A 20,911-nucleotide genomic window follows, 5' to 3' on the forward strand; every position below is an offset into this window, starting at 1 on the left:
AAACGGATACCGAGTCAAGGGCAAGGGCAGCCTCATGCGCCTAACACCGACTTTTGTAATTAGCCAAGTTCCATACGTAGCGGCTGTCCGCAATCGGTATACCACGGAAACAACAATAACGTCCCGATTAGAAAAGTGTAAATACAAGCCTTATGCAATGCAAAATATTCAAGTACGGAACTACTCCTGAAACTAGGCGTTCACAAAACGCAAGAAGAGATTGCCGAGCCCAGCGCGTCTCGTATTTAGAAAGGCTGTCAGCAACAAAACGAGAAGAAACAAATTAGCGAAATTTGGTATCACATACCACGTTCAGCACGGCGAGCATTGTGAAATTCCCACCTACATCCGCTCCAAAACTCAGATAAACCTGCTGCCAAGAAACAAATGGCACATCCCACGTACTGTGGAAATCGATGACATGCGAAGCACGAATGAGCAAGGTTGATATGTCACTTTAAAATGATACAACGTTATGAGGTGGACGTAAATTATGCCGTGCATGAATTCCATGCTGTGGTTATCATGATTGAATGCGTCAGTTACCTTCGTCGTCTGTTCACGTCACGTAATACCAAACTTCGTATATGTGGAGCTAGTAAAACCGCCGCGAGCACGCTATGAGCGCAGCATATAGTCATGTTTCAAATGACACGCATATCGTGATTATTCCTTTTAGGCGTGTCATTTACAGTCGTCGTGTATTCATGTAACGTGATGACAAATCTCATATATGTGGATCTAGCGACATGGCCACAAGCACGTTATGAGCGTAGCACGTAATCATGTTCCGCAAGACACGCACGTCTAGATTATCATGTTTGGACATGTCATTTACCTTCGTTCAGTCACATCACGTACCGAATACTGAATTTTGTATACGTGGAGCTAGCAAAACGGCCGCTAGCACGCTATGAGCATAGGATGTAGTCATGTTTACATGACATACATATCATTACTAATATTTTTTGACGTGCCATTTCATTTTGTTGTCCATCACCTGATATTAAATTTGGTAAAGGTAGAGCTAGCAAAACGGCTGCGAGTGTACTAATAGCGTAGCATGTCGTCATGCTTTTTTGTGATATGCGTGTCATGGTTAAAATGTTTGCCCAGCCATATGCATTTTTCATATATTGATACCATGTATCGCCAAATTTTGTATACGTGAAGCTAGTGAAATTGCCACGAGCATATCAGGAGCGTGGCATGTAGTCACTCTCTCACATGACGAGCATCTAATGACCATCATGTTGGCACCAGTCATCTATCTTTGTCATCCACTCACGTCTCGTAATACCGAATTTGGGATGCGTTAAGCTGGCGAAACGATCATGAGCGCACCGCAAACGTAGTGCGTAGTCATCACTAGTCATAAAAAGAAAATCATGATATGCATGTCCTGATTTTTAGGTTAGGGTATGTCACTCATGTTCGCTGTGCAGTCATGTAATACCATACTCACTTTGCAAGATGTCATGAGAATGAAACCAACGCAAAAGACAAAACCTTAACATGTAATTCATGACATTCGTGTCATACAAATATTGGCTATCTTGTTAGGAGTTAATTATGCTCGCCATACAGTCATGTTATATCATAATAAATTTGGTTTTGATACCATTATCAAGACAGCCAGTAGAGCTAAATGTCATGCGTGGCTAGACAGACAGACAGACAGACAGACAGACAGACAGACAGAGACAGACAGACAGACAGACAGACAGACAGATAGATAGATAGATAGATAGATAGATAGATAGATAGATAGATAGATAGATAGATAGATAGATAGATAGAAAGATAGATACGCTGAATCTCGCCGAAGTTCGCTAAAAATTGCTTCACACTTAACGTGAACCACACCTCGAATGCAGAACTCAGACACCACTGAGATAAAGCACTGCTCAAGACACATGACACTAGAGTAAAGTCTGTTTGTAGAAGGGAGCCTGCACTCCAAGAAGGGAGCGGACGTTGCAGTGGCTGTAGACGTTACTGAACCCTGCGTTAACGCTTGCACTGTCTTTACGACACAAATTGAGGAAGCTTACGAGGTGGCCATCGCCATTGCTCTCACTTCCACAAAACTAGCTTAATTCTGAGTGACTCACAGGTTACGATTAGGAATTTGACGTGAGGACGCATATCACTAAATGCCCTATATATTCTAGCGAAAATCCAGAAACTCATTAGTTCGGAGGACCGTATACATCTATTTCGGTTCCCGGAACAGACGAACACCATCATCTACACAACTCAAACGAAACACTCCATGCGCTGTCGAAACATTTAACCTACCACCCAGCCCAAGGAGTTCCCCTATCGGGAGAGTGCTGCGGAAAGTGATCGGATAATAATATACAGAATCTCCAACTATGCAGAACACACCAAGTATCATCGTAACTTGAGGCGGATTTTCTCTCCATCCTCCACCTCACGCAAAATTAAATCAAAAACGGCGACAGACTGGTACAAAGTACAAACTTATTCTTTTCCCAGACCTACTCAGCTACACAGAACGTTTCCAGCAATTTACCCAGAGCCTATATGTAAATCCAGTAAAGTAGAAGTGGCCTCCCTAAGGCACTTTATCTGGAGCGGTCGCAAGACGCAAACAGACTCCCCACAACCTCTCCGAGAGTGATGGCGTACAATGCTGCTCAGCTGAAATTTAGAAGACCAAACCTGCGCCATCCAGCAGGCCAGGGAGTCTATTGAGAGAGAGGCTCTTCTATCCTCCATGTGAGCGGTGTAGCCCGCGCCAGCAACAAGCTGGATGTCGAAATAAAGTTGTTTCATTAATTCAAACTGAATTACTTTTTTTCAGCTATGCCGATGCTCATATTCCAAACATACATTTTAACTACAGCGTAATATTCGGTGCGCCAGGACTTTTAAAGACATGATTTTTTCCTATCACAGGAATATCCAAAAAATAGCAGTTAATTCAGAAGATATACCCATTTATTGCTTTTGACACCGTGTGTTGTTGTAAGATGGGTTTTGTCCTGATTGCACCTTTGTAACGATAATCGCTCAAACAGGCTGCCCCACAGACAGCGTTACTTCAAAATATACAAATTTCTCCACCGCAGTAAACTAGCAGAGCTTCGTGCTATGACTAACCAGTAGTGCGATTCCGACCCCCCCCCCATAAAAATTGGGGTTGTGCAGATGTCTTGAAAGATACCTGCTCTTGTCAGCACACATATGTTTGTTATCCACACAACCCTTTCCCACTACCGCACGCTAGCGTTGCTTCGAAATATACAAAATTTTCTACCACTGTACACTATTAGAGCTTCGTGCTATAACCAACAAATAGTGCAATCACGCCTCCGAAAAAATTCCAGGTTGTGCAGATGTCTTGGAAGGTATACTCTCGTCAGCACTAACTTTTCTGTGTTCCACATAACCATTTCCCACTACCGCATGCCCCTCTGGTGGACATTTACGACTATCCGCTACCCAGGTGCATGCTTTATCGCCAGCATACGCCCCCCATTAAAGCTCGTGGCCGTGGTTTGTAACAAATACAACACCCATCCATCCGTCGTTTCTGTGAATGCGCTGGTTCCACCACACCCGACGAGGCATTCGCCATCGTCGCCATCTCGCCCTCCTTGTGCGTGACCACGAAATCGAGTGTCACAGCCATCACCGTCCACACAACCAGTCACATTGGGGTGGAGGAGGTTGCCATCGCCTTAACTGCCACGACTACCGAAGCCTCTGTAGTGCTCGGCGGTTCCAATCCAGCGATCTCTAACTTCGCCTGAGGCATTGTCTCGCTTACCAACCTGCGGCCCCTTCACATGGTCTTCCTGCGAGACAAGCCACACCAAATTGAACTGATCTGAGTCCCCGCCCAGTCGGGTCACCACGTATATGCTAGAAGCTTCCTCAACCTAGCTGTGGGCTTCTCTGAGTCAGATGCCCTATTGCCAGAGCAGCTACCTACCCCCAACCCACTCCCACGTTTACGTTTTCTTGTAACTTGCAGAAAAGAAACTGCGTCACTGCGGCCCACTAACTGTGGGTCCTTTATTTGTTAAGAAAATCTGAGGCTTCAAGTTTTATTTTATCAAAACATACTCCCTGAAACTCCACGGTATTACTGCCACGTGCAAACAAAAAATAAAAACAGCAGAATTGCTGAAGTTAGGAAATAATTTGGACGAAGGAAAAAGCGGAAAACTAGATCCAAATGAACATTTCATTTTAGAATAGTCGAAAGTCCATTACGGAGCAATGTTATTGCGAAAATAGGGGTTCAGAGGGAAAAGCGGCAGCTCAGAGCTTGACTAGGCTCAGGTCCTTTGTACAGCAGCAGTGACAAGACGAAACATATTAGTCAATACAATAGTGTTGACAATGTTGTAACGCTACAAACGAAAACATCATAAAAAAAGAAGACAATAAAAAGCTTGCTCGGTGATTGCATTATTTACTGTATGCACCAACGCCACCATTGGTTAAATCTGGACAACGGTGAGTGGTAGAGGACATGCACTATGTGCACTGACCAGAAGCTTGTGTGCATCCAGACGCACCGAACAAAATGCCACAGAATTACACAATTGCAATGCCTTCATACACTTAAGGCCAACGAGTTTTAAAAATACGGCAGCTCCACATTCGGAGTGCCGTGTCTCAAGAATTTCAAGAGAATGTTGACGGGGGCAGCCTTCATTTTTAAAGACGATAGTCATTCTAGATATACTTGAATGCAGAAACTTCGCTAGGTCTGGCTGTTTGTCCATCGCGCGATTCAGCCTTCCAACAAAAGTTTAGGCAATTCCGCAACGCGCAGCTTTGAGGACTTTCTTTACGTTAGTAAGTTCACCTTCAGCAATTTCTCCACATTGCGTTTTGAAGACGATTGTAGACTACCTGTGCTGACTTGGGATCGCGTGCTTAGCTCCTCGAGCATATTGTCATATTTTAGAAGATTTTCTTTGTCGGTTGTCTATGCATTGACTGCCCTCGGTTTACATTTTTTGTACACGTTCTATGGGCTGCTTTTTCATAAAGAGCTCTTGACTTTTTCGTAGTATTAGCTAGTAACGCGATTATTTCAAAAGCTCTTTCCCAGAAATGTGAACATTTTCATGCTTGGTTGTATGCAAAATATTATATCCTTGACTACGTGGAAAAAATGAAAAAATAGAGAATAAAAACCTTGAATTTGAGGGATAACCGAAAAAAGGCACTATGCCTGCTTTGCAGCTGTTATACTACAAAAGTTTTATTGTTTTTAAGTTACTCATTAAAATAAAACAATACAATAGAAGCACAAACCTAATAAGTTAATTAGGTTGGTATCACGACACATTTACGAACACGGCACTAAAAGGAAGTGGACTCAATGAAGGAATGGACCCTTGAGAAATACGTCAACAAGCTTCACTTTTAAATGCACGCCATCGCACCTTAGCGTGCAATTGATTTCTATAAAACGGATGCTCACGTTGAATGTAAGTTATCCTTGCCACCTAAGTGATGCTGGTACACACTATTGCAAAACGCAGCTGTTGGATATGCAGAACAACTACCTAGATTGCTTAAGTATATCCAGCTACTCGCTGACTGCTTTTCATCAAATCGCATCCTACAAGTCATGGAGCCTGCCAGATTTACTTCCGTACCCACGTTCAAGCAGCCTATGCTAGTGAGCCTGGTTATTCCTTGTCGACGAAGCTGACGCAGCAACTGCATTTTTATTCCTACGTCTCAAGTCAAGCTCAGTCAAAGCTCAACGAAGATAATAGCCCCTCCGCGGTGGCCTAGGGGCTAAGTTACTCGGCTGCTAACCCGCAGGTCGTGGTATCGAATCCCGGCTGCGGCGGCTGCATTTCCGATGGAGGCGAAAATGTTGGAGGCCCGTGTGCTCAGATTTGGGCACACGTTAAAAAACCCCAGGTGGTCGAAATTTTCGGACCCCTCCACTACGGCATCTCTCATAATCAGAAGATTCTTTTGGGACGTTCAACCTCATATATCAATCAACTAAGATAATACAGTGCCTAAACATATGTCCACTGTAGTACGTAAGTGCCGTGAATTGATCTTCATCTCCTATAACGGCAGTCTATCAGGAAAATTCACAATTAATCTTCGCCAATCCTTTGAAAGTGGGGTAATACATAGAAAGAAATGCTGCAAAGTCTTTCCAGGCATGGTCTTTGAGTTGTGTCCAGCGAGTATAAGTCGCATTTACACCGTAAGCGCAAGAATGCGGGCACATTTTGTTTCGGTGTACACAAGCGGCAGACAAAACAACTGCTGCCCCGCGCGATGTATTAGTGCTATGTAGGTAAAGAGCAGACAAAGAGCAATGCGAGTAGTGAGGTTCGTTGTGCCGGCTGTTACCGTTACTCAGTGAACGTTTTCAGCCTTTTCCTACGCTTATCTGGCGCACATTAAGACGCCGAGTGCCATGTTCAATCTAAAAACAACGTTTGAGTGGCCACTCCCAGCTACAGCGAGAGAAGGCCTCTCAATTGGACAAAGCAGGACCGCTTGTTCCTGTCATTTTTAGTGAAGCACGCACATCCTTAGGAATTTTGTGAAAAGGCTGGCAATCTGTCGGGTTGATGTTCTGCACTAACGGACTCTCCAGTCTGCCAAATTACAAACTACTTGTTGATCGCGGCTGTATTATGCTTCTCGTAGTAGCTTGCGTTCTGTTCATAGCATCACTAATTGCGTCGAGAAGAGATTATTTGTATGTCCTCTTCATGGCCGAGTATAGAATTGAACATAGAGCCGCCTGTTGACCTGGCAGCATAGAAATAGCAAGCATGGATATCCTAGGTACGCGTCTTTATAAGGTTTGTTGTCTCTTTGCTACTGAGTAGCCAGTACACCCAGCAATCCCACGATACTGGCAGTCCCACATATCCTCTATTTTATGTGTTCGCATTTCGTTGCGTATTGCATGCACTTCTAACCTATCTATCTATCTATCTATCTATCTATCTATCTATCTATCTATCTATCTATCTATCTATCTATCTATCTATCTATCTATCTATCTATCTATCTATCTATCTATCTATCTATCTATTCGTCCGTCCATCTGTCCACCTGTCCGCCCATCCGCCCATCCATGCGTCCTTCCGTCTGTCCGTCGTTCTGTCTGTCTGTCTGTCTGTCTGTCTGTCTGTCTGTCTGTCTGTCTGTCTGTCTGTCTGTCTGTCTGTCTGTCTGTCTGTCTGACTGTCTGTCTGACTGTCTCTCTGTCTGTCCGTCTATCCATCCGTCCACCCGTCCATTGTTCTGTCTGTCTGTCTGTCTGTCTCTCGTATAAACATATCTGTTTGAGAGGCATCTTGATCAAATGAAACCATCAAACTTGCAGTTGGTACGCGCATCTTGAACATCTTGACGTCTTCACAATTACCTCGGTTATAATTGCATTTATAGAAACAGAGACATCTATTTTATCAGCCTTACCCCGAGCTATTTGATTATAAAATTCACTTGCTAAAAACACTGTAAGAAAAATAAATGAAGACAAATTTCTGTACAATTCTCACCATCAATTCATTCACAATCATTATCTTTGCTTTGACATTCATTATCTAACGTAATGCGGAATCAGTTCTTCTTCCTCTAGTGCGAGCGCTGTGCTCCCATGAAATTCTTTTTTTTTGCTTTTTTGCTGGGTGTTTCTCAGTATTGTTGCTGTTTTTTTTCATATTTTGGTACTGTTTGACAGTCTTCAGTACATACCGCGTTGATGCTTTTGTGTGTGCTTATGCTTGATGCGTTTTAAGTGTGTGTGTGTGTTCCGCGTGACTATTGCACCGATCCTTTTTTACAAAGTTATGCTGTTTACTCTTTATTTTCTTCAGTATCTTTAGTATTCTTTGACACTAAGTTATATCTCTTACTTCACATTGTCAGCGTGCTATTGTAGTATACTCTTTTTCGCTCAGGTATTAGCTTTCTGTGGTTGTTTTTTTTTTGTGATGCTGCCCTTACTCAATTGCTCCATGGGTCTGGAAAGTAGCCTTAAATAAATAAATAATCTAGTCACCAACGTCTGGGTTCTCTCTTAGCCCCTCCCTTAATTATTATAAGAGGGAAAGATGATTTGATGTATACGGCTCGCTGGTCATGACCTAAATAATTTCCCAATCCCGTGTGTCGTCGTCAAACACTCATCAGTGGAACTTACCTGTGGACGGGTATGTGCCACAGGAATGCGGGTATGTGCCCCAATTGATAGACTGTTTACAATTACCCAGGAAGTACCAGTGTGAGCTGTACACAAGATAATTCAAGCGATCTTGTGCGTTTGGCCAGCCTTTCTATGGTTGGGCGTGAGAATTTCAGTCCAATGTGGGTGAACGTGCGATAGGTGCAATGCGGTGTCTCGTTGTCGGCTGCACACGATGCCCCTGATATTTACCTAAACAGTGCTGAAGCACTCGCTAATATTACTTTCACCGCATCGCATGTACGCTGATAACGTACAAAGAAAGAAGACACATGCGCGAACTTCTCCGTGCGGGAACACTTCCTACAGCGTATACAGGTCCGCATAAGTTACAAAAGGCGGAGAATGCCTACAGAAAAGTGACATACACGGCCAATGTTTGATTCGTCCTACCAACGTGGGGGTAAACGCTGGTATGCACAAACTGATGACCTCTTCTCACAGTAACAATCAAAATTTAGGTTGTCCACACTTTTATTGTAAGGAGTTTACCTAATCTCGTCTGGTACTCACTTGAGCCACCTGGTCAGGTGGCGAAATTCGGCAGTGGAATTCGGTACGCAAGAACGCAGCTAAACACGCGTGTTGTCCTTCGTCGAAGAAGGATGCCGATTCGAACTTGCCTTCAACTGTCTCTGGATGTCATACAACGGACAGTCGCACATGATTGTGTGTAGCGTCTCTTCGCATTGAGATGCACCGCAGAAAGCATTGTCGGCCTTCCTATGACAATGGAATAAGATTTTGTAAATGCCACTCTTAGCCATAAGCGATGAAGAGTGACTTCTCTTCTGTCGAGCCCAGTGGGCGTGCGGAGAGCCATCAGAGGACAGGTGGTGTTGACGATTTGTGTCGTTGTTTAGTAAGCACCATAGAGAAAACGTCATTTCACGCGCAAGTCGTCGAAGATTACTGGCTCCATCAGTCCGCGAAAGTGGTATGGCTTCTTTTCGTGTTTCTTCAAGAGCTGCCTGCACGGCGGTATCGGCTTGTTCCTTCCCTATGACGCCGCAGTGACTTGGCAGCCACTGAAACGTCACATGATGCCCTTTCTCGAGTGAAGTGTGGAGAAGGCATCGGATTTCAAAAACAAGCTGTTCGTACGGCCCGCGACGCAGTGCTGAGAGCACAGATTGTAGGGCAGCCATAGAGTCGCTGAAAATCGACCATTGTTGCGGTGGTTCCCGATTTACCACACAAAGTGCAGCGCGCAAAGCAGCTAGTTCCGCTGCTGTAGATGCCGTGGAATGGTCAGTCCTAAAGCTGATGGTAACCCCTCTTGCTTGGACAACTACTGCACCTGACGAACACTGGCGGTTCGTGGAGCTTACGGTGTATAAATGTATACTCTCTGAATATTACTCGCGCAAAAGAAGAAGAGACTGTTGTTTCAGCACGGGTGATGAAAGCTCAGATTTCCTCCGGATTCCTGGTACACTAAGATGCACTGTGGATCGAATAAGACACCAAGGGGGTATCGATGGTTTTGATGCAGGAGTGAAGCCCGAGGGAAGTTTCTCGTTGCACTTCACAATCATTTTAGTCAACGATGCTTGGCGCCTCTCTGAAGGCAACAGTGCAAGGTGATGACAGGGAGCACGTGCGAAGTGTCTGCTGTGCGTTCTCAGAACTTCTACAGCAATGCGCGTTTGTATTGAAAAGTCACCAGCAACTGCAATTTTTGCCTCTGTTGACGTACATAGGGGCAGACGAAGGCACACTCTCATCGCTTGGGCTTGTACTGCCGGTAGAACACGAACATTGGTCTTGCAGGTATTACTAAGCACGGGCAAGCTATATCTCAGGAAACCGAGAAACAGGGCTCTGTAGAGTTCCATTATTGCGTCTACTGACACCCCCCCCCCCGTCTTTCCTGCCATGAACTTGAACAATTGCGAAATAGCCGTCAGGCGCTTCTTCCTATAGGCCAAATGCGGACTCCAACAGGTGTCGCTATCAATAATGATGCCTACGCCCAGGCTTTAGTGGGCTCGGTGGCACCGCCAGGCGCAGGATGCTAAATTTCGTGCTCTTCTATGCACAGGTGTTCCTGGGACTGGGTTTGCGCGACAATGCCTCGTTTCCGGCGCCTTTGGGACCCATTGCATCTGTGACATCGACAGCACCGTATCAAGTTGGCCTGGCCCCTGCTACAGCCATATCGCTTCCCCGGTTTGACTCGACGTCGCGTCACGTGGCCCATCTTGATAGAAGTTTCGGTAACCCAGCAACCCCAGCAACCCATGAGGAACGGCATAAAATGGGGCAACGCCTACGCCCAGGCTTCAGTGGGCTCGGTGGCACCGTCAGGCGCACGATGCTAAATTTCGTGCTCATCTATGCACAGGTTGGTGAAAAAAATCATTTCACGAAGTGTTTCAGAACTAGCTGCGCATGCCTTGTGGCGTTGTCGAGCGGCCGGCTGTTTGTGGTCATGTTGCATGGATGCGTCTCGTATAGTTATGTTACTGCTAATTCTGAGTGGTGACGTACATGAAAACCCAGGTCCTAATGCCGACGTATAGGCTGGTCCTGATTTTCATGTACTCCAGAAGATTTTAGATGCTGTCACAGAAATTAAGGCTTCCAACACTGAACTTCAGACCGCAATACAGGGCGTTCAAAAGCGCTTGTCTCTCATTGAGAATACACTAGCATCGCTCAACGACTGTAAGGAAAAAGTTGAAAAGTGTTAAGCAACTGATAATGCGGTTTAGAAGCAAGTCGCACAATTGTGCAGTAAAATAGACGACTTAGAAAACAGAAGCCGCCGTAACAATATCGTGATATACGGCATACCAGAAAATAACGATGAAGGCCCCGAATCTTTGAGGAAATATGTCAAAATTGAAATCTTCCGCCATCAACTGAAAGTTTAAATGGAGACTGTGGAGCGCGTTCATCGTGTTGGAAAAAATTAACTGATCAGGATCGTCCCATCATACTGCGGCTTTATGACTTTGGTGAAAAGATGGCAATACTGCGCAACTGTTCAAAGTTGAAAGGTACGAACATATCAGTTCCCGAGGATTTTTCACTTGCAGTCCGTGAAACACGCAGGAATTTAGGGAAGTCCTCAAAATCTAACTGAGACTGCGGTGATAAGGTTGTGCTTCTATTCGATAAGCTGAAAATACATGACACGCTCTACGTTTGGGATAGGCACGTGAGAAAGAGGATACCACTGCAGCCGGCGCGTTCCCAAACTGCTGGCCGCGAAGGCAATAGTTCAAGTACATGAAGCCAAGCAAACATTCCGTCGTTTTCTTTGTTGTGTTTCAATGCCAGAAGTAGTGAACAAAACGGACAAACTAGAGGAGATCTTGCTGGCTTTTGCGCCTGATGTTTTAGTGAATACCGACACGTGGCTTCATCCCAGTATTCATGATCCAGAAATAATTTCAGAAGGCTATAGGCTACTTTGCAAGGACCATGATAGCCGCGGAGGTGGAGTGGCTATTGCTTCAAAAGATGATTTAGCGCTCCAGGAAGAACGTGGTATACCAAACCACGAGAGTCTGTGGTGCACTGTAACATTTCAAACCACACCTCTACTAATAGGTGGAATATACAGATGACCTGGGGCACCTGAATCTTATCTTACGGAACTGCACAACTATCTCTTTGCGAAAATGCACGATAGGACGAAGCTAGTACTTGTTGGCGACTTCAACTTGGCAGGAATAGACTGGGAAAATCTAACCGCCAGTAATAGAGAGGCGAATAGCTGCGAGCAACTTCTGGATACTATATGCTAACTTTCTCATTATATCAATGCGTAACGCAAGCAACACGCATTCAAGGGCTTGCTTCCAACATCTTAGATCTTGCTTTGATTTCTAGCTCAAATAATGCTCAGTTTATGGTGCAAGATGGAATCTCCGACCATAAAATGGTTCTTATTGAATTCCACAATCTTAGCCCGGCAGAAAGTGACAATGAAAATTCACATATATTTATCAAAGATTACTCTAGAGCTGCGGATGAAAGTATTATATATTACCTAGAAATGCAGTTAGACGATTTTGACACTGAACTTTCCGATGATGTTGACAACTTGTGGTTAAAATTCAAAATAGCAATGTTTTACTGTGATGAAACCTACACTCCTACGATACGTAAGAGGACAAAACGAATGACTCCTTGGATAACGCGAGAAATAATTCTTATTAAACGGAAGCTGAAAAGAATGCGGAAGCGTAAATGCTATCCAGCTGTAATAAGTCAGTGCTACCAAAACTTTAAAAGCCTGTTGCGCGAAGCGAAGACCTATTTTTTTTTCACACACCCTAACCAACTTTATGACAACACAACCGAGAAAATTTTACGTTACCTAGCTAAGCCGGACAGTCCAATCCGTAAGATGGAAATCAACGGCATCGTTACTGAAAATACGCACACAATAGTTAACTCGTTCCATTCCTTTTTCCAATCGGTATTCACCCAAGCATGCCCAGTCCAAGGGCCGCTTTTTGAACGTGACTCGGCCATGCCGGAAATCGAGATAGCCGAACAAGGTATCTTGAACCTGCTTTTACAACTTGATGTTAAGAAATCACCGGGGCCAGATAAAATTTCAAATGCGTTTCTTAGGCGTTATGCAGAACAGCTTGCTCCTTTTTTGTTTGGGATATTTAGGTTTTCACTGAAAACTGGCGCACTTCCGAGAGACTGCCTACGCGCAAGAATAATTCCGATCCTTAAAAATGGTAACAGACTTCTGGTGGACACGAATCGACCCATATCGTTGACGACCTACTGTTGTAAATTAATGGAGCACATCCTCAACAAAGCCATTGTAAATTACTTAGAATCTAACAATATGCTGTACCCGAAGCAACACGGATTCCGTAGGGGTCTCTCCACGGTAACGCAACTTGAAGAAATAGCACATGACTTTGCTGGCATAAATGACTCCAAACTTCAGGCTGATGCAATATTCCTAGACTTTGCGAATGCCTTCGACCGTGTGCATCATTCCAAACTATTTGCCAGGCTTGAATCTCTTGGGACAAATAGCAAAGGAATTACGTGGATTTCGGCCTACTGAACTAATCGCTCCCAGTATGTAACTTTAAACAACGCAGACTGACTGCCTCAGTATTTTTTCCGGTGTACCCCAGAGGTCTGTTTTAGGGCCAACATTATTTCTTGTTTACGTTAATGATATATCTTCTTGTGCGGAACCAGGTGTAACATTGCGACTTTTCGCAGATGACTGCGTCAATTACACTACAATACGCGGTATTGATGACCATTTAAAATTCAATTCTTCTTTAAAAAACATTTCCCAATGGTGTGAGATGTGGGAAATGGAAATAAGTGTGTCTAAAACCGCGTTTATAAGTCTAACCAAGGAAAAAAATGACCTTTGTCATTTGTGTACAATCTTATTGGTTCCAATATTAGCAAAGTTGACAAAGTACAATATTTGGATGTCACATTCTCGCAAGATTTAAAATAGGAACACCACCTTACCAACACAAGTGCCAAGGCATTTAAACAACTCGAATTTCTGTGTAGAAATTTGAGCAAAGCACCTTCAGCAGTTAAACTAGCCGCCTACGAAACCCTGGTCAGGTCCATTCTAGAATACGGAAGTATAGTGTGGGACCCTCATCAAAACTATCTTCGCGAAAAACTTGAAAAACCGCAGAACAGGGCGCTGAGGTTTATATACTCAAACTACTCCTGGCGCGACAGTGCAACGCATATGTGTCATCAAGTGCACCTAGCAACTCTCTCTAGCGGGCGTCATGTTGCTTCCATGAAGTTTTTTTATCTCCTTTTTCACGGTCACCTTAAAATCTGTAAAGACAACTATATTCATCCGCCTGGCCGCCGTTCTAGTAGGACGAACCATGATAAATGTATACGTCCCTTCAGTGCCCACAGAAATGTACTTAAATATTCCGTTTCCCTCGCACTGTCACCGATTGGAACGCGTTACTAGGTGAATCTGTTAATAATACAAATATTGATGAATGTTGTTCTTTTGTGGAGCAGTTAACTGAGCCAGTATAGTTACATTTTGCTGCTGTTGTTGTTGCGATAACGAAAAACGTGTTTTGCAGTGGAGCATCGTAATCTTTGTACACGTATATAGTTTTTCATGCGTAGTACGTGGTTTTTATTATTATTTTTCTTTTTTTCTGGTCTTCTTTTGTATTGGAAGAGCACCAATGTAGTATTGTTGTTTCCGCTATTGTAAGTGTTTCGCTGTTGTGCGTATCGTCCCTGAAAAAATTGTATTTATTCAACTTTGTTCCTGAACTTGGTTACCTGTGATGATGTATGCCCGCTTTTTGTATGGTTCTGAAGAAGACCTACAGTATTGTTAAATAAATAAACTAAAAATAAATAAATAAATATTCATGGCCACAAACCGGTAGGTTCTGGCGTACGAAATGGGTCGTTCGCAGATTAAGATGACGTAAGGGGTCATTGCTTTGCGAGTGAAGGCCGCCAGCGTGAATTTTTCTGGTAATTTGCTGAGACCTTGTTTTAACAAGTAGGTAGTAATCATAGTTGCTGCTCTTTGAAGCCGGAAACGTATGTGAGGACGTGTGACTGCCGAAGTCTAGATACATATGTCGTCTGCGTATATTGAGATTTTAATGGTACTTGGCAGGTATTCAGCTAGGCCAATTAGTGCAAGATTGAATATTGTCGGGCTAAGAACTCTGCCGTGAGGAACACCCCTGTAAGTATAGCGTCGCGTAATTGGGCCATCTTCTGTTAACACAATTGACCTTGCTGCCAGGTAAATCGAAATCCACCGAAAGATTCGACCACCAAGGCCAACCACCACAAGAGCACCCAAAATGTCTTCATGTAGTGCATTATCATGCGTGCCTTTCACATCAAGAAACAAAGTTGTAAGTAGTCGTTTACAAGATCTTTCGTGCTGAACGTACTAAACTAGATCAACGACATTGTCAATGGAAGAGCGGTCGCGTCGGAAACCAGACATGGAATTCGGATAATTCTTGCAGTATTCAAGATACTACTCCAGGCGGCGTAGTATCATCCGTTCCGTTATCTTGCCTACGCAGCTGGCCAGAGCTATTGGGTGGTATGAGGCAAGTTCGAGTGGGGATTTCCCCTGCTTCAAGATGGGTAAGAAGCGGCTTACTTTTCAGTCGACAGGAACATCGCCATCTTGCCACGAGATGTTGTAAAGGCTCAACAGTTCTCTCCTTGCACCTTCCCCAAGGTTGCACCATGCTCGGTACGGAATACCATCTGGGCCCGGAGAAGTTGAACGCCTGCAGAGAGCTAGTGCCGCCTCGAGCTCCTCTAATGTAAAAGGGAGGTCCATGGGATAATCACGGAAACGGGTAATGTCACCTCTCACTGGATAATCTGGATGAGTGGCTTGGTTGGCGATCTGCGCACAGAAATCTACTGCGATATTGATGTCCTGCCTCTCTTGAAATAGCGCGAGCGCTTTGAATGGGAAACGCAGTTCCGTAGGGTGACGCAGACCTTGCACCGTTTCACAAAAGTGTTAGAGTGGCTTGCGAGAGTCTAGTGACTGGCAAAACGTTGTCCATCATTCTGACGCTAATCTATCTATGCGACGCCGAATCTTCTTTTGCATCCTCCTGGCTGCCCTAAGATCGTGAATTGATTTTGTGCGCCCATACCGACGCTCCGCCCGGCTTCGAAGTGTTCGAAGTCACTCCAACTCCACGTCAAAGTCAATTCGTGCGCAAGATATTATCACCGTGTTAGTGGTGCGTTGCAGTGTGCTATTAATTGCTTGCTCTAAGCCAGCTTGTAAGTCATCGCTGCAAGCATCTTCTATGTCAAATTTGAAGTTCGTCCACTGGACTCCTCGAATGGTCGACCATAGACAACAACTAGACAAGCGTTTGATGTTAAGGTAGATTGGAATGGGATCACTTCCTCGTGTCTCAACATCTGGAAACCACTTGACGTATGTCGCGAGGGAATCGGAGACAAAAGCAAGGTCGAGCCAGCTGCTGTATGCAACCTCTGCAGAAAACGTGGGGCTACCGTCGTTCAGTAGAGTAAGGCCATAGTTGTAGGCGATGTTTGCTAACCTGCGTCCTCTTGCATTTGTCCGCATACTTCCCCATGCGTGATGGTGCGCATTGAAATCACCTATGATGACCGACGGTGCAGGACACACTCTCAAAATATCCGCTAATCTCCTGATATCAAGATTATTCGACGGCGATATATAAACGCCCATGAGAGTAGACATGAGTTTGTTCTTTTTCACTGTGATTCAGACATACTGATTGTCATCGTGAGGCGCACTTGGTTGCACAACATACATCAGTTCAAGACGAACAATGACGATGATTTCGCTGCACGCAACTCCATCAGAAATGTGACCGCCACGGCCGGGTTCGGATCTCATGACCTGCAAGTCAGAATTCGAGCACTATAACCGCTAGAGTACTCGCTGTGGCGGGTAGTATGAAGAATAAATTTGGCATATCCCACGTACATGGGAATCGACATTATGCGAAGCATGCGGAGGGAAGGTGACCGTGTTGCCACTTTTTATATTGAGCGACACGTCATGAAATGACGCTAAATAAAGTCACAAATGTTGCACGCACAGACATATATTGAAGAGTTAAAGATGTTTATATAACTAGTGTTTCGTACTTGCGCAATGATGTCAACTATAACATCAGTGTTAGCAACACCAGAAGCTGACATGAAGCGCTGATGCTCGGGAAGATGCTGGCCCTGAACAATGCTACATAAATAAACTTCAGCGCTTGGCCCCTAGCCACATATGACATTAACCCGAAGGGAGGGCTGTATAAAGGTGAACATATGTAAAGTTTATAAAGTTAGGTAGGCAGCACTGCAACCACTATTCATGTTTTACGAAGATTAGCGTCTATTTGAAAAGTAGTTCCGAGACCTGATGAAGCTTTGTGGTAGGATGCTTCGCTGCTAGCAGAATGCTTGGGTTGAATTCTTGCTGTAACCCTGACATTTATTATGTGCATTTGTCGAGGACTAAACGCTACCTATGTCAGGTATTGCTTAACACTGACGTTTATTCTTTGCGTTCGTCGGGTTAATGCTACCGATGTCGGGTACTTCTTAACGCTCGCGTGTAAAAATTGCCATGCGTGTTGGGTAGATACTGGGTAGATACTAAGAGTCAATCGCCTGTGGCACATATCCGCATACCAGCGACACATACCCACCAGTAGTATGTCTTACTGTCTTGCTGGAAGTGTTTGACGATGTACGCGATGGGATTGTGACATTATTCATGTCCTGACCAGTGCGTCATATTCGTCAGGCCACCTTACCCTCTCAGCTAACTTTGGTTCACGCCAAGTAAAGAAGGTGAGCATGAGAGCACCCAAATGGAAGCGGCTAGATAGATACTCTCAAAGTCGCCGAAGTTCGCTAAGAAATGCTTCGCATTTAACAAATCAAACGTACTTCACTCTTCACGCATGTGGCAATAATTGGTGCTTCAGAAAACATTAACCCCTGACAAACTCTCCAACTAGCTGGTGCACTCGCCGCAGCATGACACTCGATGCTTTTGTTCAGCATTTTTTCGCGCTCTTGCCAGTGAGCTTAAGTTATATGATGTAAAATTTTGCATCGCAAAAGTCGATCAGTTGGAAAGGTAAATTATATTGGCTGTAGTATAATGCCACTAGAAGTATTCGCTGTACTCCTACGCCACTCGCAGTTATCTATAACTCATTGAATCGCTAAAGGCACGAACGAAAGACGTGCGAAGGACACAGAAAATATGCTACTTTCGACTGAAATTTTATTAATTGGCGACATCGAATATATAGGTGCAGCCTGTAGAAAAAAAGCATGAAAACAAAGATCAATCGAAGAAGATCATGGTACCACTATGCTTATTCGCGCCAACACGTGTCCAAAGCATACGCGCCGGCCCGGACCTAGGTGAATACATAGTTAGACATCACGCAAATAGCGTCTGAAAGTGTCAAGGTGCGCCACAAGTGACTATCTCATGCGCACACTCCAAAATGTGCAGTTCCTTTCTTGTCAAGTAAATCGAAAGAGCACCTAACCACAATTAAATCACTCGTTTTCATCTCAACGGCCTCAACATGTTGTTTAGATTTAAAGTCCAAGTTCCAATATAACACCAAGGTGGTATTGAAAAAAAGTTCGCACCCGCAATTTCGATAGTTATGTGCGAGGTGCCCATCTGTTCCCTCGCGCACCTTATTGTGAAGCTCACTTACGCTCATGTTACACAGGCAAAGCAAGCGCGATTACGACCTATCACGGTTGCCCACGTTGAACCGCGGTTAGCGCCAACCATGGTTCGCCGATGTTACGCAGCGCGAAAGCATCCTCGTTTAATGTGGCTAACGCCATCTGGCGTAGAACAATCAAGAGAGCCACTTCCTTGCGTATATATGTTCCGAGTACATTTAGCAGCAACCAGGCAAAAATGTCATATCTGCACCCTAGTATATTCATGTACTATCGGCATCAAATGAAACGCGAACAGTGGAGCGCATGTTTCAAGCATTTGAAACAGTATAGTGTTCACCGTCCAGTCATCACCATTGACCGGCCAGCACATCCGGTTTGGCAGCACTGCGTGATCCCCCCATAGTGCGTTATCTCCATCACTGCTCTAGTTTTCGTATAGTGATAATGGTGGTTAATGTGGGCGTGCCAAGCGCTTTTGATCGTATCGCTCGTAATATCTTGCTTTTACTTAAGCGTCGCAGTGCAAACGGTGTCTAGGCACGATACAAAGAAAAGATCCAGCTTGTCGGGAAAATTGATCAAGGTGTACCGATGCCCCAAAGTAGGTGTTATGTCCGGGGCTGTTGTCGGCCCATAGACGTACGCGTTCGTCGCGGTAGTCCAAAAAGCTCAGACAGCCTCGAACGGTTAAAAACAAATTTATTTCTATTCGGATGGAGGCGGTGGCCTAACGTTGCAAACAACGACCGCAGAGTGTCGATAAGTGCTGCCGATGTCGTTGTAGCAATTTGTTTTAACTCCAGCCACTTGGTGTACGCGTCTACAACCACCAGGAACGAACACCCTTCGATAGGTCCAGCAAAATCAATGTGCAGGGTGTACCAAGGCGTGTCTGGTCTTTCCCATTCAGGAATAGGGGCTCTTGGCGGGCTTCTGTGGTTGCATTGGTAAGGCTGGCAATCGGGAACTGTTAATTCTATATCATGGTCGATACCAGGTCACCACTTATAACTTCTGGCGCACTTTTTCATGGCAACAATGCCTCGATGACCTGCGTGGACAAGCGACATGGCCTGTTCGCGAAGTGCCGCTGGAATTACAACTCTTGATCCCAAGGTGACGCAACCGCGATGAGTGCTAAACTCCGCAGCTCGCTTGCGGTAAGCGTTGAAGTGTTCACCCTTTAGCTTCTGCACGTTGCCTTCTTGTATAGCTGCGTAGACTTCCTTCAAGACAGTGCACTCCTGCGTTGATGCTGCTACCGTGTCAGCTGTTAGCGGAGGGTTCGGCAGCGCCTCGAACATGAGTATATCACCCGGTGGGGGTGGTTCATCTATTGTGGTGTCTAGCGGCAGGCGGCTTAGTGCGTCGGCGTTCTGGTGTTTCTTCCCCGTGCGATGTACGAGTTCGTAATCGTACGCCGACATCTTGATGCACCATCGTGTCATTCGCGGTGACAATGTCTGTGGCATTGGCTTCTGGGGACCCATAATACCCAATAAGGGCCGGTGATCTGTTATGAAAGTCACTTTCCTGCCGGTAATGTACTGCCGAAAGTGATCTGCTGCGGAGACGATGGCAAGTCCCTCTTTATCTAGCTGGGAATAATTCTTCTCTGTCTGCGATAGGGTGCGCGAAGCAAAAGCGATCGGGGCTTCCCGACCCTGGTCGTCAACTTGGGAGAGGACTGCTCCCACTCCGTATGGTGATGCGTCACAGGCTAGCAGTAGGGGTCTCCTTTCGTCGTAGTGTCGCAGAACAGTAGACTTGCGAAGGAGTTGCTTAAGGGCAACAAATGACTGTTGGTGGCGTGGCGACCAAGTCCATGGGACTTCTTTCTGCAGGAGCTGATATAGATCGTTAGCCACTGTAGCTCGATGTTCTAAGAACCGGTCGTAGAACGTCAATAGCCCCAAAAATGACTGCAGTTCTTGCTTGTAAGTAGGCGCTCGTGCTTGATTGCACGCACTTTGCCTTCAGTGGGATGAATACCCTGCGCGTCAGTTTGATGTCCAAGAAACATCACTTCAGGCACCGCAAAAACAAATTTTTCTTTACTGATGCGCAAATTAGCATTTGCTAGCCTTTCAAAAATGAGCTCCAAGCGTTCTGTGTGCTCTTCATTGGAGGCGCCGCCGACAATAACATCGTCGAAGTAGACGCAAACACCTGGGATCCCGCTAAGTGTAGACTCCATAAATTTCTGGAAGATTGCTGGCGCTGCAGATATTCCGAATGGTAGCCTTTTAACTTTGTAAAGACCCTTAGTAGTGTTTATTGTGAGCAGTTCAGACGTTGATTCGCTCACCTTCAGCTGCTGGTAGGCTAGTGTCAAGTCCAAGGTGCTGAAGATTTTTCCACCACGATGAGTGCTAAAAACCCCTTCCGGTGTCGGCAGTGGGTAGGAAGATGCTTTTGCGCCAGGTTGACAGTGCTCCGGTAGTCTCCGAAGAGGCGTAGGGT

The sequence above is a fragment of the Rhipicephalus microplus genome, chromosome 8 (assembly GCF_043290135.1).
Source record: "Rhipicephalus microplus isolate Deutch F79 chromosome 8, USDA_Rmic, whole genome shotgun sequence".
Classification (NCBI taxonomy): Eukaryota; Metazoa; Arthropoda; class Arachnida; order Ixodida; family Ixodidae; genus Rhipicephalus; species Rhipicephalus microplus.